The following is a 12,363-nucleotide window of genomic DNA, read 5'->3' on the forward strand; positions in this document are numbered from 1 at the left end:
ACTCTGCCTCTCTGGGACCTGTCCCACAGCCTTTAGCTAGCAGGCCTGTCCCTCCACCACTGGGGAAACACCCATGAGAGCAGGCCTCCACCTGGGTCCTGCTCACGGTTTGCATCTCTTAATTGCTTCCCATCCACCTTCTCACCACTCCTGGCTCCTCCAGGACTCCTGCTTCTGGATTTACTGCCCATTTGTAGACTGATTTGCCCTGCAGATCTGACGTGTGACCATGTCCCACTGGAACACCTGTGGCTGGCTCATATGGATTATGGTTTGCACTTACCCCTTTCCTTTTGCTGTTTCTGGCTTCTTTGAGTAAATACCACACCCAGGAAATACCACTCTCTGAAACTTGCCCCTTGTGATAGGCCTCCATGGAGTGTCCACGCTAGCGTAGGGCCTAGATGTCAGGCCTTGGTTGGTGGCCAGTGTACATCCGGAATATTTTTTGCCCAGGTCACTTCACCCACAAGGTAAAAAGGGCTTAGGGGCCAGATGGCAGACATCATGGTAGAGGTACTTGACCTATTCTGTGCTTTGTTACCCATTCACCAAATCTGTGCAGAGAACACAGTGACAGGAACACAGAAAACATGCAAAAAACTATTTGTCCAATTTCTGTTATTATTCTTTGTGCTCTGGGAGGGGGCACGGGGGAGGAAATTAGGGGAAGAGAATTTCTACAACAATTTTCTATGTGGTATCCATGGAGTTAGTTACTTATCAAAAAGAATTTGCATGAATGAAGAATTTTGAGAATGAATTCTTCTGAAGAGGACATAGGTCCTTTCTAGAAGGTCTTCTAATGCTAAAACTCTGCACTCTCTCTGTCTCCAGGCCCTAATAATGTCCCTGCCACATTTTTATAATGTTTCACGGCTACTAAGCTTAGGAAGTTAGCACATCATGCCAGATACGAGCACAGGTTTTATAGGCCACCAATTCAGTTCAACACACATGTATTGCCTGCACTAGGTTCGAAATTAGAATCCCTCTCCTTGTGACTTTATAGTCTGGTGTGGGCAACAGACACTCAAACAGGTAATTTCAATTTAATGGGCAAGCTGTGAGAAAAGTATGCAGAGTACTACAGAGGCAACCATCACTGACTAATTGTGTGTCCTTGGGCAAATAGCAACCTCTCTCAGAGCGCCAGTTTCTACAACTATAAAATGGGGTCAAAGTTCCTACTGCCTAAGAATTGCTTTGAGAACTAAATGAGACATTTGTAAAACACATAACACGGTGTTTTACACACAGGAGGCACTCAATAAACGGTGTCCATTAGATTATCTAGTAGGCCAGAACCCAGAGTTCTTGTTCTATCTGTGCTTGCTAAGTGTGTCTGATTCTCCCACTACAAACTGAGTTTTCACACAACCCTCTCACTGTAGTAATTATAACAATAACCCACTGTAATACTTGCCCTTGTTCACAGGAGAGACTAGACAAGAAATGATGACTGTATTGGCCCAAATCTACAACTGCAACTTGAAAAACGCCTCAAAGAACATTCTGTGCTCACAGTGGGCTTGGACCATTGTTTTAACATGTGAAGAATGAAACTGTCTACATTATCACTATAACTTCTTCCTCACCTTGCCTCTGTCTGCTACAAATCATTAGACTAAAGATCTTTTCTCTCTTTTGCCCATATCAGCCTTCTCATGACTTTGTCTAAGGGTCACACTCAGGACAGCCTTGTGTGGAAGAGGTCTCTGAGGTTGTATGATTTAAATGCCACTGCCAAAATAACCCCAAAGAGTCATCCATGTGCTGGACACTGGGCCTATATTAGGTCTTAGGGAGCTCTTATTTTATATTAACTATTTGACTACCCAATTACATGACATTTGGTTGGCTTTTTCTTATTGGTGACATTTGACTCTTTTAGAGAAAACTTGGCTTAAGGAAATGCTAGTAGGCTTTGTTTAAAGCATTTATTGTAAACTTTTTTTTTCTCAGTTCTTTGATTTCCTCATATTTCATCACTGAGATAATCGTCTATCAGATGACCATTCCTAATAGATGCTCCTTACTCCTAGAAGTCATCATCTCATGAGTATGAGCTCACTGCTTGGGAAATGACTCATAATCTAACATAGGGTGGTTAATATCATTGTGCTTAAAAATTGGGGTGCCATTTTATTCACTTCATAAACATTTGGGGACTTACTTGGTGGCACAGTGGTTAAGAATCCACCTGCCAATGCAGGGGACATGGGGTTGAGCCCTGGTCTGAGAAGATCCCACCTGCCGCAGAGCAACTAAGCCCGCGAGCCAAAACTACTGAGCCCATGTGCCACATCTACCAAAGCCCGTGCGCCTAGAGCCTGTGCTCCGCAATAAGAGAAACCACTGCAGTGAGAAGCCCACACACTGCAACGAAGAGTAGCCCCTGCTTGCCACAACTAGAGGAAGCCTGCATGCAGCAACGAAGACCCAGTACAGCCAAAAATAAATAAATAAATAAATAAATAAAATAAAATAAAATAAATAAACATTTGGGTTATGCTTACTAATATATCATGTATCCCCATGTATCAGCCATGAATTCCTCAAGATACTTGAAATGCAGTCTACACAAAAAATCAAATCATTGTTACAGTAGCATTAGTCTAAGAATGATACTCAGTGACCCTCAGTCAGACGCCAGAACCAAGAGCCGAGAGAGTAAAGCAAAGAGTCAAGCAGAATTATTCTCAGGCTTTCAAACCTAATGAGTTGGTCCAGCTGGATGTTAAAACTGCTTTGAACGGATAACTCCTTTGTGCCTTCCATTTACACCCTTCTTGAGTGAAATGCCTATAACAGTTATCATGCCTGTCCCACCATTGTTTGTTGGGAGTGTGGGGACAAATAACTTGTCTCTGTAGTTCTACAGGCCCACAGATAGAGAGGATTGTGCTCCAAATGAATTACACCCAGGAGCCTCATCAGCACCTGATTTAGATGATGGTATTTTGGGCTTTTGAACTGATGATATTTAGATGAGATTTTGGACTTTGAACTGATGCTGAAAAGGGATAAGGCCCTTAGGAACTTTTGGAGGAGGTGCATGTATCTTGCATATGGAACAGATGTGGACCATTGAGGGTGACAGGGTAGATTGCAGTAGTCAGAATTCTACCCCAATGTCTTTCAATCTTATATATATAACCAAATTCTCTCCCCTTTCAGTGTGGATGTGATGAGATATCATTCCCATGATTATGTTATGTTAAATGCCAAAAGGGAGGTTACTCAGCTGGGCCTAATCATGTAAGTACATGAGCTGCACAAAAGCAGAGAGTTTCCTCTGGCTGATAGAAGTCAGAGAGACTCAGAGCATGACAGGATTCAATGGATGACTGGAGATTCTCCTGTTGGCCTTGAAAAATTCTGCTCCTTCGATGTTTGAAGAGAGCCGGTGAAGGGAGACCTTCAAGATGGTGGAGGAGTAAGATGTGGAGATCACCTTCCTCCCCACAAATACATCAGAAATACATGTACATGTGGAACAACTCCTACAGAACACCTACTGCACGCTGGCAGAAGACCTCAGACTTCCCAAAAGCCGTGTGGCTGACAGGGTCTTGGTGCTCTGGCTGGGTGTCAGGCCTGTGCCTCTGAGGTGAGAGAGCCGAGTTCAGGACATTGGTCCACCAGAGACCTCCCAGCTCCATGTAATCAAACAGCGAAAGCTCTCCCAGAGATCTCCATCTCAACACTAAGACCCAGCTCCACTCAATGACCAGCAAGCTACAGTGCTGGACACCCTATGCCAAACAACTAGCAAGACAAGAACACAACACCACCCATTACCAGAGAGGTTGCCTAAAATCATAATAAGGTCACAGACACCCCAAAACACACCACCGGACACAGTCCTGCCCACCAGAAAGACAAGATCCAGCTTCATCCACCAGAACACAGGCACCAGTCCCCTCCACCAGGAAGCCTACACAACCCACTGAACCAAACTTACCCACTGGGAGCAGACACCAAAAACAACGGGAACTACGAACCTGCAGCCTGAGAAAAGGAGACCCCAAACACAGGAAGTTAAGCAAAATGAGAAGACAGAGAAACACACAGCAGATGAAGGAGCAAGGTAAAAACCCACCAGACGAAACAAATGAAGAGGAAATAGGCAGTCTACCTGGAAAAGAATTCAGAGTAATGATAGTAAAGATGATCCCAAATCTTGGAAATAGAATGGAGAAAATACAAGAAACGTTTAACAAAGACCTAGAAGAACTAAAGAGCAAACAAACAGTGATAAACAACACAATAGATGAAATCAAAAATTCTCTAGAAGGAATCAATAGCAGAATAACTGAGGCAGAAGATCAGAGGAGTGACCTGGAAGATAAAATAGTGAAAATAACTACTGCAGAGCAGAATAGAGAAAAAAGAATGAAAAGAATTGAGGACAGTCTCAGAGACCTCTGGGACAACGTTAAACACACCAACATTTGAATTATAAGGGTCCCAGAAGAAGAAGAGAAAAAAGAAAAGGACTGAGAAAATATTTGAAGAGATTATAGTTGAAAACTTCCCTAATATGGGAAAGGAAATAGTTAATCAAGTCCAGGAAGCACAGAGAGTCCCATACAGGATAAATCCAAGGAGAAACACGCCAAGACACATATTAATCAAACTATCAAAAATTAAATACAAAGAACAAATATTAAAAGCAGCAAGGGAAAAACAACAAATAACATACAAGGGAATCCCCATAAGGTTAACAGCTGATCTTTCAGCACAAACTCTGCAAGCCAGAAGGGAGTGGCAGGACATATTTAAAGTGATGAAAGGGAAAAACCTACAACCAAGATTACTCTACCCAGCACGGATCTCATTCAGATTCAACGGAGAAATTAAAACCTTTACAGACAAGCAAAAACTAAGAGAATTCAGCACCACCAAACCAGCTTTACAACAAATGCTAAAGGAACTTCTCTAGGCAGGAAACACAAGAGAAGGAAAAGACCTACAATAACAAACCCAAAACAATTAAGAAAATGGTAATAGGAACATACATATCGATAACTACCTTAAATGTAAATGGATTAAATGCTCCAACCAAAAGACATAGACTGGCTGAATGGATACAGAAACAAGACCCGTATATATGCTGTCTACAAGAGACCCACTTCAGACCTAGGGACACATACAGACTGAAAGTGAGGGGATGGAAAAAGATATTCCATGCAAATGGAAATCAAAAGAAAGCTGGAGTAGCAATTCTCATATCAGACAAAATGGACTTTAAAACAAAGACTATTACAAGAGACAAAGAAGGACACTACATAATGATCTAGGGATCAAACCAAGAAGAAGATATAACAATTGTAAATATTTATGCACCCAACATAGGAGCATCTCAATACGTAAGGCAAATGCTAACAGCTATAAAAGAGGAAATCGACAGTAACACAATCATAGTAGGGGACTTTAACACCCCACTTTCACCAATGGAGAGATCATCCAAAATGAAAATAAATAAGGAAACACAAGCTTTAAATGATACATTAAACAAGATGGACTTAACTGATATATATAGGACATTCCATCCGAAAAACAATACGCTTTCTTCTTAAGTGCTCATGGAACATTCTCCAGGATAGATCATATCTTGGGTCACAAATCAAGCCTTGGTAAATTTAAGGAAATGGAAATTGTATCAAGTACCTTTTCCGACCACAATGCTATGAGACTAGATATCAATTACAGGAAAAAAACTGTAAAAAATACAAACACATGGAGGGTAAACAATACGCTACTAAATACCCAAGAGATCAAATACGCTACTAAATACCCAAGAGATCAAAGAGGAAATCAAAAAATACCTAGAAACAAATGACAATGAAAACACGATGACCCAAAACCTATGGGATGCAGCAAAAGCAGTTCTAAGAGGGAAGTTCTAAGAGGGAAGTTTATAGCAATACAATCCTACCTCAAAAAACAAGAAAAATCTTTCTTAGGTCAGTCTCCCAAGACAATAGAAATAAAACCAAAAATAAACAAATGGGACCTAATCAAACTTACAAGCTTTTGCACAGCAAAGGAAACCATAAACAAAATGAAAAGACAAACTACAGAATGGGAGAAAATATTTGCAAATGACACAACTGACAAGGGCTTAATTTCCAATATATATAAATAGCTCATACAACTCAACAACAAAAAAACAAACAACCCAATCAAAAAATGGGCAGAAGACCTAAATAGACATTTCTCCAAAGAAGACATACAGATAGCCAAGAGGCACATGAAAAGCTGCTCAACATCACTAATTATTAGAGAAATGCAAATCAAAACTACAATGAGGTATCACCTCACACCAGTTAGAATGGGCATCATCAGAAAGTCTACAAACAAGAAATGCTGGAGAGGGTGTGGAGAAAAGGGAACCCTCTTGCACTGTTGGTAGGAACGTAAATTGATACAGCCACTATGGAGAACAGTATGGAGGTTCCTTAAAAAACTAAAAACAGAACTACCATATGACCCAGCAATCCCACTACTGGGCATATACCCTGAGAAAACCATAATTCAAAAAGAGTCATGTACCACAATGTTCACTGCAGCTCTATTTACAATAGCCAGGACATGGAAGCAACCTAAGTGTCCACTGACAGATGAATGGATAAAGAAGATGTGGCACATATATACAATGGAATATTACTTAGCCATAAAAAGAAACTAAATTGAGTTATTTGTTGTGAGGTGGATGGACCTAGAGTCTGTCATACAGAGCGAAGTAAGTCAGGAATCTAAAAAAAAAAAAAAAAAAGGTCCTGAAGAACCTAGGGGCAGGACAGGAATAAAGACACAGATGAAGAGAATGGACCTGAGGACATGGGGAGGGGGAAGGGTAAGCTGGGACAAAGTGAGAGAGTGGCATGGACATATATACACTACCAAATGTAAAACAGATAGCTAGTAGGAAGCAGCCACATAGCACAGGGAGATCAGCTCGGTGCTTGGTGAACACCTAGAGGGGTGGGATAGGGAGGGTGGGAGGGAGAGGGAAGAGGGAGGGGATATGGGGATATATGTATATGTATAACTGATTCACTTTGTTATATAGCAGAAGCTAACACAACAATGTAAAGCAATTATATTCCAATAAAGATGTTAAAAAAAAAAAAGAGAGCCTGTGAAGAGGAATGCAAGTGGCCTCTGGGAGTGGAGAGTGGTCCCTGGCTGACAGTCAGCAAGAAAAGGAGGACCCCTGTCCTATAACCACAAGGAACTGACTTCTGCCAATAACTCATATGAACTTGGAAGCAGGTTCTTCCTTGGTCAAGTCTCCAGAGGAGAATTCAGCCAGTTGACATTTTGATTTCAGCTCTGTGCAGCTCCCAGAAGTGGACTAGCTCTGCTTTCCAGACTTCTGACAGACAGAACGGTCAGCTAATAAATGGGTGTTACTTGAAGACACTAAGTTTGTGGTAATTTACCGCACAGCAAGAGAAAACGAACACAATTTCTAAGTATGTATTGACTATGTACAATGTTAAGTATGCCTTTCTATAATTGAAGTCAATTATTATTCATACCATCAATTTCTCATTGTCCTATTAGCTATGATGACAACAGCTAACAACCACATACTCCTGCTTTCAAACTCAATCAAATCACACAGTTCTGTGTCCTTCGAATTCCCAAGGGAACTCTAATTCATTATGGTCATCACAGCAATGGAACTGAGTGAAATCAGAGTTCTGTAGGTGGTAAGTTCCACAAGGGACTTAGGTGATAACAGAATAAGGCAGGCCAAGAATGGCTGATGCAGACAGACAAAGGCTGGCAGGCACCGTAAGCCACGTGGGTGTGGGAGGCAGGCTGGAGGGAAGGCAAAGAGAAGATGCTTCAAGGGTCCAGAGTCCAGGCTAAGATACTAGAGAAACAAAGGGTCAGGGACATGAGCAAAGAACCTGCCAAACTAGTCAGGGTCCAGCCTAAGAAGACGCCAAGCCTCAGGCTCTAGACAAGAGGTCCAGGAAACAGAAGCTAGCAACAAGAGGGGACGTGAGATTAGGTCACCCCCAACTTATCTCAGCATGTTGAAAGTTTAGATGGGAAAGGAGGAACCTATAACCCACACAGCTGGGGGTTCAACAGATAGAAATTTATCAAGAAAAGTCAAGGTTTTTTAAAATGTGGTTCCTCCCTCCTACACTGTTGGTGGGAAAGTAAATTGGTGCAGCCGCTATGGAAAGCAGTATGGCGGTTCCTCAAAAAACTAAAAATAGAACTGCCGTATGATCCAGCAATCCCACTCCTGAGCATATATCCAGACAAAACTGTAATTCAAAAAGATACATACACCCCTATAGTTCATAGCAGCACTATTCACCATAGCCAAGACATGGAAGCCACCTAAATGTCCATCGACAGAGGAATGGATAAAGATGTGATACATATAATATATAAAATGGAATATTAGCCACAAAAAAGAATGAAATAATGCCATTTGCAGCAACATGGATGGACCTAGAGATGATCATACTAAGTGAAGGAAGTCAGAAAGAGAAAGACAAATACCGTATGATATCACTTATATGTGGAATCTAAAATATGACACAAAGGAACTTATCTATGAAACAGAAACAGACTCACGGACATAGAGAACAGACTTATGGTTGCCAAGGGGTACGGAGGATAGGGGAGGGATGGATTGGGAGTTTGGGATTAGCAGATGCAAACTGCTGTTTTATATAGAATGGATAAACAACAAGGTCCTACTGTATAGCACAGGGAACTATATTCAGTATCCTGTGATAAACCATAACGGAAAAGAATATGAAAAAGAGTATATATATATATATGTATATATACATATATATATAAAACTGAATCACTTCGTTGCACAGCAGAAATTAACACAACATTGTAAATCAACTATACTTCAATAAAACAAATTTTTAAAATATAATAAAATGTGGTTCCTGTATCAGCAGTATCAGCATCACCTGGGAATTCACTGGAATTGCAATTTCTCCAGCCCTACCTGAGACCTAAGGAAACAGAAACTTTTGGGTGTAAGGCTCAGCAACTGATGTTTTAACACACCCTCTGGTCATTTTGATGCACAGTGAAGTTTGAGAAGCCCAGCAATAGTGTCTTCACTCTTACCTTCCACTGACAAGCATCTTGAGAGCCGTAGAACCAAACCACTAGCCTAGCTTCCTCTTCCCTCATTAGCCAGCTTCCTCTATTTTCACACTAGATCCTCTCTGTCAGGACATGTGGAAGGGCAGCAACAGTCAAATGCTGTTCATTTCCCTTTTTCATCTTGGGTATATAAGCAGATTATTGCTGAGCTGCATGTATGCATATTAATTCAAGACAGGTTTCTAATAGATTATAAATTATTATTGTGGAAACAAATCTGAATTAAATATATTCCAGAAGAGAAGGGGAAAAAACAATCAGTAACTTACTATTGCCAGGCACAAAAGAAGGAAAACAAAGCAATGAGAAAGCTTGCAGGTAATCCTCACCCTCGAGATCTCTCACATGAACAAGATTTTAGAATACGAGTGTTTAAACAGTTTTTCTGAATGAAGAAATTGTTTTTGCAATGTAAACAAAATAAGAAAATCCTGTCTAAGTTAAAAATCACGTATATTAGGAGTGCTGCCTGTGAGAGAGAGTTTTGTGCTTATTTTGGGGCAGTAGCTGAACATCTATTCTCTTTATCATCCAAGCACTATTTACTTTTATTTTTTTCAGAAATGACACTTACTAAAATGCTTTCATTAAGTGTCTCCTTGACTTTTCCCTGTATTTTCCAACTTTTAATCCAGAATCTAACTGCAGCTTTTATCATTATTCCTACCCCTATGTCTTCATGGTTTATTTTCAGTTTGTAACTGGCCACATGGCATTAAAATATTTCTAGAACTGGAACACATCAACTGAAGCTCATCTTTACTTATAATACCATTTCCTGTACATTGCTTAACAAGTTATTATCATTATCATGGTCTTTTGTAACCATTTGTTAAATATATAAACAAGAATAGATAGAAAGGGAGAAACCAAGGACAAAGGTCTTTTTAAAAGTAAACACCAGGGACTTCCCTGGTGGCACAGTGGTTAAGACTCTGTACTCCCAGTGCAGGGGGCCTGGGTTCGATCCCTGGTCAGGGAACTAGATCCCACATGCATGCCGCAACTAAGAGTTCGCATGCCACAGCTAAGCAGCCAGTGAGCCGCAACTAAGGAGCCCTCGAGCCGCAACTAAGGATCTGGTGAGCCTCAACTAAGGAGCCCGTGAGCCACAACTAAGGAAGCACGCCTGCTGCAACTAAGATCTGGGGCAAATAAATAAATAAATATTAAAAAAAAAAAAGTAAGTACCACATTTAAAAGAAAAATAAGAATGATAGCTGGGATTTGATTGCCAAAAAATAAATGTGAATGAATAAAACATAAAGTAGAAATTCCTTTTCTATCTTTTGTCTTAGGATGAAGGAAGATGTGGCCAGTCTGAGACTACACCCCTTCTGAGGAAGTACTTTCCTGCTATTATTGGGGTATTCCTAGTCTAACTTCCTTACAGCAGCCAAAAAGAATTACAGAATTTTCCCAACATGGACCATTAATAGCAACAACAGTATTTTGCTCCCTTTATATTAAAGTACCATCTCCATATTGTTTTTGGTTCTGGATTTCAAAATACAGCATTACATATAGAAAAGCGTGTGTGCGTCTAATACTGTTGCATTTTGAATTGAGAAAAAAACAAAAATGACAGCCCCTGACATCTAAAAACTTGCCTTATACTCACAGCGAGGCCATGTTATTCTCCTGTTAGACATGAATCATCTCACAGAACATCAACTTCAGGCAAGGTTACTCTAAGACCATAATAAAATGAGATCAAATAATGTCCCTTCATAATTTTGTCTAAGCACAGACGGCAACAAAGGCATTGTGTTACCTGCAAAATGCCAAACATCTCCTTACTTGGCCAAGATGATTGATTGATACTTATTAGCAAATTACAACTCTATCCTCCATCTAATCTCCTCTCTCTATAGATAAGATTTATTGATGCTCAGTCATAGAATTGCTCCTCTTTTCTTGCAGCCTCTGATCTGGAACAAACCCCCACCTCCTTAGAGCCTCCCTCCCCTAAATTAACTAACCAAAGCCCCAATCCTGTAATACGTTCTTTCTAATATCCTTTTACTGAGATGCTCCATCATTCCCCATGATGTATGTTCTCCCTCTCTGCAGTGAGTAATAAAACCTACCTTGTCTAACTACAGGTGTGTTCTTATTTTTGCTCATAAACAACAGAAATGTATTTCTCACCATTCTGGAGGCTGGAAGTTTGAGATCTGGGTGCCGGCATGGTCAAGTTCAGGTGAGGGCCCTCTTCCAAGGTCGCAGACTGATGACTTCTCCTAGTATCCTCACGTGGTGGAAAGTGGAGCTCCAGGTGCGTTCTTGATGGTCAATTGTACGTTATTTTAATTTAAAAAGACAAAAGCCTCTTCATGAGGATGCCTATAATCCTTTAATGCAAGTTTTAGAATGGACATGGAAAGCAATTAATGATTGACCCAGCAGCTCATCTAATAGTTCAATGCTCTGTGCCAACTCACCTAGTTGTTACTTTGCACTATGCTTAATCCCTTGAGAAGTCAAACAGTATCAATGATTTTGTTTATATATTACTTATAAGCTTAGATTTGGTCAATCTAGAAATGGTCATTAAAAAAGAGAGAAAACTCCATATCTTACTAATGATCAAAAGCTACAAACTTTTAAGATAACTTTGACCAAGAAGATTATAAGACCCTCTATCTTGAGCACTTACTCTATGCAGGTATTATACTCAGTGCTTTATACAGCTTAGCTCATCTAAAACTCAATAAATTTGGAGTCACAGAATGCCCAATTAAAAGTGGTTTAAATAAGGAAGAAAATGCACTGTCCACATAGCTCCATGATGTTAACACAGACTTCTCTGCTTACTGCCTTCCAGAAGCTATCCTCAGTGCGTCCATGGCGGCTCTTTTGGATTGCAAGTTGGCTAGAGTAGTATTGGGCTTCACACCGCGGGAAATGAAAGTAGATTCCTAGCATTAATTTTTATTAGAGATGAAATGTTCCTCCCATTGATTTCCCCCTCAGGTCCCATAGGCCAGGACTCGGTCATGTGTCCAGGCCGTGGTTACAAGGGCAACTGAGAACATAAGCATCTGGAATTTTCAGGCTTAATAATTGGAGGTGAGCTCTATCGGCATGGAAGGAAGGAAGGAGAGGTAGCTGTCAGGTAGGAGGCAGACAGCATTGTTCACAGGTGTTATTATTATCGCCATTTTACAAAGGAGGAAAGGAAGCTTAAAG

General features: G+C 40.5%; 1 long non-coding RNA gene across 1 annotated transcript in view; it reads left to right on the forward strand.

Moving 5' to 3' along the window:
- Window positions 1–12,363, forward strand: part of LOC309622525 — a 41,849-nt gene that overhangs the window by 16,442 nt on the left and 13,044 nt on the right. The window contains exons 3-4 of the long non-coding RNA XR_014240931.1: window positions 1,439–10,538; window positions 11,308–11,449. This is a non-coding gene — a long non-coding RNA (uncharacterized lncRNA). The remainder of the gene's footprint in view (window positions 1–1,438; window positions 10,539–11,307; window positions 11,450–12,363) is intronic.

The sequence above is a fragment of the Balaenoptera borealis genome (assembly GCF_965194805.1).
Source record: "Balaenoptera borealis genome assembly, chromosome: 2".
NCBI lineage: Eukaryota > Metazoa > Chordata > Mammalia > Artiodactyla > Balaenopteridae > Balaenoptera > Balaenoptera borealis.